Source organism: Ictalurus punctatus, unplaced genomic scaffold (assembly GCF_001660625.3).
Source record: "Ictalurus punctatus breed USDA103 unplaced genomic scaffold, Coco_2.0 Super-Scaffold_100046, whole genome shotgun sequence".
Classification (NCBI taxonomy): Eukaryota; Metazoa; Chordata; class Actinopteri; order Siluriformes; family Ictaluridae; genus Ictalurus; species Ictalurus punctatus.
In genome coordinates this window covers 3,053,250-3,058,627 of record NW_026521087.1, presented here as the reverse complement: position 1 = coordinate 3,058,627, position 5,378 = coordinate 3,053,250, and the positions used below count along the sequence as shown (strand labels likewise).

Sequence of the window (5,378 nt, the reverse complement as noted above, 5' to 3'; positions counted from 1 at the left end):
TGTCCGGAGATAAGCGAGTTTCTTTTTGCTGTTAAACATGCAGAATACACCCAGGTCAATGATGATCAGTGGCTGCTGGACTTTTTTTAACCGAGCATTTTTAACCGATCTGACCAACTTAATTTGGAGCTGCAAGGAAAAGACAAAAATTAAAGGCAGTTAATGCCTTTAAACAGAAAATGCAACTTCTGTTTTCAAAGCTGCAGCGCCATGTTTTTGGGAACTTCCAAAACCTCCCGTCAGATCTGGAGACGCAGCGGAAGGCTTGTGCGCAGTTTAACATTGCACGCTACATGGAGCAGATTGACAGCTGTCGGTCAGAGTTTGACAGACGCTTCAAGACTTTGCTTTACTGGAGGCATTCGCCACATTCATGTGCTACCCGTTTAGGGACAATGTTGAGGTTGATTCACTCGCATCGAAAATTGCAGCGCTGTTTCACCTGAACTCGTCTGAAGTGGAGGATGAGATTTTGAAACTACAGACTGACATTCAGGTCCAGGGCTCATGGACAGTTCTGGAACTTACTCACAGGGGAAAAGTACCCAAACATGAGGAAATGTGCCACCTCCTTGACTGCATTATTTGGCTCTACTTATTTATGTGAGTCAGCCTTTTCCCTCATGAAGATCATTAAGTCCAAATACCGTTCCACAATGACTGATCATCATTTGGAGGCCTGCTTGAGGCTGGCTACCAGCAGCTACTGTCCGGACTATGCAACCCTGGCTGATTCTATTCAGTGCAAGTCATCAGAGTAAGGTAATGACCAAAAATGTACTGAATTGTAGCACGCCATAAGGGTTCATGCAGTTATGCAAGGTACATGAACATATATTGTATGTGTGTGTGTGTGTGTATATGTATATGTATATGTGTATATATATATAAAGTATACGCAGTGTATATATAAATATGTTTAGCATTTTTAGTGTAGGTAGATCTCTTTGACTGGTCATGTTAAAAGTAGCTCGCAAGTCAAAAAAGTGTGGGCACCCCTGATATACAGTAAATATAAATATTAGTCATAATTCGCAGCCTTAGAAGCACAAGCATCCAAAGTAAGTCCAAGAAGTGTAACTTACTCCTGCAGAAAATAAATAATAATTATTATTAAGTATCAGTGATGTTTCCGTTGTTCAGGTGGCAATTGCAGGCGCATTTTATCCGAACTGCTTCCTCCAGGGAACTGTGGACGAGGAGCTCGCCTCCAAGGAACTCTATGGAAACGACCCCAGGACCACCGTAGTGGTATTGTCAGCTTCCATTTAACTAAGGGATTATTATTATTATTATTATTATTATTTCTCTCTCTCCCTCCCTCTCTCTCTCTCTCTCTCTCAGGTGTGTAATCTCCCTCCATTTGCATTCCTCTACTATAAACAGCTCCAGTCTCTCTTCAGACACTGTGGTTAAGTCAAATCCATCTCCTTTGACAGCTCCAGGTGTGTGTGTGTGTGTGTGTGTGTGTGTTTAATTGTGATTTTCTATAAATATGTATTGTGGGTCTGTGTGTATCAGGGCCTATGTAGAGTTCTACCGCTCGTAAATGAGAGGTTCTGGCGTTCTCCCAGAGGTCTCTCTGTCTCTCCTCCTCACGCAGCAGAGACTTCCTCTCCATCTCAACGTTTAACCCGCTGGAGAGGTGGAGACTTGGGCAGGGGGGTAGTGTATCTCACACCTCAGATATACACGGTACACACACACACACACACACACTGCAGCGAGCATCATCAGATGAGTCATGGTTACATTTTAAGTGAGAGTAGTCATGTGACCACATCCCCTAGACAGTGTGATGTTTAGATGATGTTCTGTACATTAGTGCTGTTCTGTTACAGGTCTCTCTCTCTGTGTCTCTCTCACTCACTGTGTGTGTGTGTCTCTCTCAGGGTGAATGTGGATTTTCAGAATCAGTCAGTAAGCCCTGTCGGGGTTCTGAGCAGCTCCATTGAGCTGGAGAATCTTCCGTCTAACCCTGTCTTTATCGTCAATATCACCGAAGTGTCTGTTCTGCCTCTTTCACTTTCAGTGCACAAATAAAAAAAGCAGTGGCTCCTGTGTGTGTGTGTGTGTGTGTGTGTGCACTAACAGGATTTCAATGTGTGTCTGTCTGTCTGTGTGTGTGTGTGCACTAACAGGATTTGTGTGTGTGTGTGTGTGTGTAGGTCATCAGAGTCGGGCATTTCTGGGGTTTCCAGGCTCACGCGGCAAGTCTGGAGAAACAGAGGTGGCTGACAGTGGCTGTTAATACACGGGCGCTCTGCTCACTTCCTGTCTCACCTTATCCAAATCTTCTGTGTCTCGCCCCTTTCTCTGAAACTCACACCAAACCTGGGAACTACTACAGAGCCAAAATACTGCATGTCATGGGGAGTAATGTGGAGGTAACATCTGTACACACACACACGTACACCTACTAAAGCGCCTCCGTGATGGAGAATGGAGTGGTTACAGGAAAACTGCACATTGAGTGTACACACGTGTGTGTGTGTGTGTGTGTGTGTGTGTGTGTGTGTACAGGTATTCTTTGTGGACTTTGGAAACACTTCCAAGGTGCCATGTAACTCTCTGCTGACCGGCAAGCTCTGCCCTTTCAGGTATTGTCTCCATGGCAACAATTTAGGCTGTAAACATTAAACACTTAATCTCCAACAACACCTAGTTAATCCAAAATAGTGTGTACCAGAAGTGTATATACTGAGGGGAGTGTGTGTGTGTGTGTGCGTGTGTGTGTTCGTTCAGGCTCAGGAGTTCAGCGTGGCGTGTTTGGCATCATCGGCACAGTCAGTCAAGAAGTCAGTGTTACAGAGTAAAAGTCTTTTAATTCATTCAGTACAGCAATATCAAGAAACACAAACAAACATCACAAGCTCATCACACAACTTGGTGACGTCTTCCACGTCCTTCATCTGAAAACACAGACGAAATAGAAATCACACACTGCAAGGACACAGCCAGGTTCTGTTTTACACACACCTGAGAGGAGATAAACCAGCTGAACTTTCTAATCTTACATTAAACATCCAACAAGCAGCTTTCGGGTCACAGTGACTACGTTTACATGGACAGCAGTAATCTAATTATTGACCTTACTCTGAGTAAGATAATAATGTGATTAAGGTGTTTACATGCGTCACTTTTAGAATACTCCTGTCATGTTCCCGTTTTACATGTTTTAGAACATAATTAGATTAACAGCCCGCGTCATTACGTCACCGCGCCACGCCGTCCGACGTCCCTCCAGAATTTCACATATCGACATACAGTTCGTCTTCGTTATGGAACCATATACAGTTTTGGGTGTTTTTATTTAATTTTTTATTTTTTTAACGAACGCTTTAAGTGCAGTTAATTATTTGTCATGCTGTACATGCTAATACACAACTGCTTGAAGCCGTGGGCTGTGTCCCAAATCGCGTAGTTACCGTCTATGTAGTAGTCGAGATACATATATTTTTCCCCATTACAGGCCTGTAGTAGGAAAGTATGCGATTTGGGACACAGCCGAGCTCTCTTGTTCGCCGTAAAACTGCCGTGTGTGATCGTGTCCTGTCGCAAAATGTGGTGAAAACTCTCACACAACGTTCATAATGTGATAAAGGTGTTTACATGTCACTACTACACGTCCATAATGCGACTAAAACAGGAGTACTCCACCTGTCTTAATTAGATTATTTCCTGTAGCATAATCTCACCAAACTGTGTGTACACGAGTCCACAGACACTGAGTCTATTCACAGCTCCATGCTGTGTAGATGTTCTGCTCATCCTCACTGTACCGTAAAGGTCAGAACCTCACATCTGTAACCTTGTAGCTTTCCTTAATAAACACGACTGCAACCAAGCTTGTGTAGCACTACTATTTTTAGATCTCCGCCTCTCAAAAGTATTGGCGCCCTGCGCGGCCGCCTCTCAAATCTTTTGGCGGCCAGCTCTCAAATCTGTTGGCGCCCTATGCGTCCGGCTGTCAAATCTATTGGCGCCCTATGCGTCCGGCTCTGAAAACTATTGGCGCCCTTCACGGGCAGTTCTCAAAAGTATTGGCACCCGATCTGAATTTTGCCACGGCAAGCACCACTCACATTTTCTTCAGGAAATGTACCTTAAAATAATAAAAAGTCTCTCACTCGGCTGTGTGTCGAGATAAACGTGAAAACATCTTGAGCTTGTGTTCACCACAGACCTTATTTCCGGCATTTAACCCAAAACCCCATTGACGGAAGTGCTAATACGCTGAATCGTTTCTGGGTTTCACGACTCATTCCTGCAGCACTCTGTAAGACGGGCTGTTGTTATCAAACCATCGAAGTAAGATAAGCGGCTTTGGTAATGATTCTTTAAATGAACCGATTCAGAATCCTCTTCTTGAATCGTTTGAGTCGTTCTCACTCGGTCAGGGTTGCACGTGTGGGTTGCTTTTCCTGCACGTGTTCACAGACCGTAAATCCCGACCACATGGTAGACACTCGACAGAAATTTCATACTAAAGTAAGTATTTTATATTTTCTGGGTCTAAACAGAGCAGAAGTATTGCTAACGTGTTGTACAGATTCTATTGGACTGGTGAACTGTGTGGATTTGTATATTTAACCCAGTTTAATATGGCCTGCTTTGTTCAGTCAGAGACAAGTAAATCTGTTCTAATGTTCATTTATTTTCCATAGATAAAACACATGTTTGTTTACACATGAATACGTACTTTATGCTTTCAGAATGGTGGAGATTTGGCTCTTAACTATGGTTAAGTGGGGGGTACTATAAAATGCACAGTTCTGAGACACTATATACCTATACTGTGAAATCAGTACATGTGTGTGTTTAGAATGATTATAGCTTTTGGGGAAAAAACTATTCTTGAATCTATTAGTCCTTGTTCTGATGCACCTGTAACGTCTCCCTGAGGGCAACAGATCAGAGCCAGGTTGAGAGCTGTCCTCAATGATGGTTTTTCCTCTGCTGAGGCAACGGGGGGTGTAAATATCCATCACGGAGGTGTTGTGGATAAAAAATGTCATAAAATAAACATAAGGGAGACCTAGCATCCAGCAAAGGGGAGAAGAAGAAAAGACGGTCACCTAGACACATAGAAGCGGGATTAGGCGGACATTGACAAATTGGAATTACACTTTAAAGATCTTTAAGAGCAGTAGTACTCAAAAAAGTCAAAAAGAGGTATACGAGCTGAGCTGAGGAGTGCTAATACACACACACACACGCTCGTACAGTCAAGGGCGGGCAAGTAGACACAACATACACACACACTCTCTCGCTCTCATACACACACATGAATAACTTTAATAATCTTATTGTAATAGAGAAACTCTCTATAAAAAAACAGAATAGTAGGATATGCAGGACAGTATGGAGGATATGCA

The 5,378-nt window shown here is 43.2% G+C and overlaps 1 long non-coding RNA gene across 1 annotated transcript; it reads left to right on the top strand.

The window, feature by feature from the left end:
* The first annotated feature begins 1,146 nt into the window (after window positions 1–1,146).
* On the top strand, window positions 1,147–2,506 carry LOC128630115 (uncharacterized). The gene is made up of 4 exons (XR_008394392.1): window positions 1,147–1,251; window positions 1,345–1,445; window positions 1,522–2,004; window positions 2,169–2,506. It is a non-coding gene; the product is annotated as an uncharacterized LOC128630115 (long non-coding RNA).
* Window positions 2,507–5,378: the final 2,872 nt, after the last annotated feature.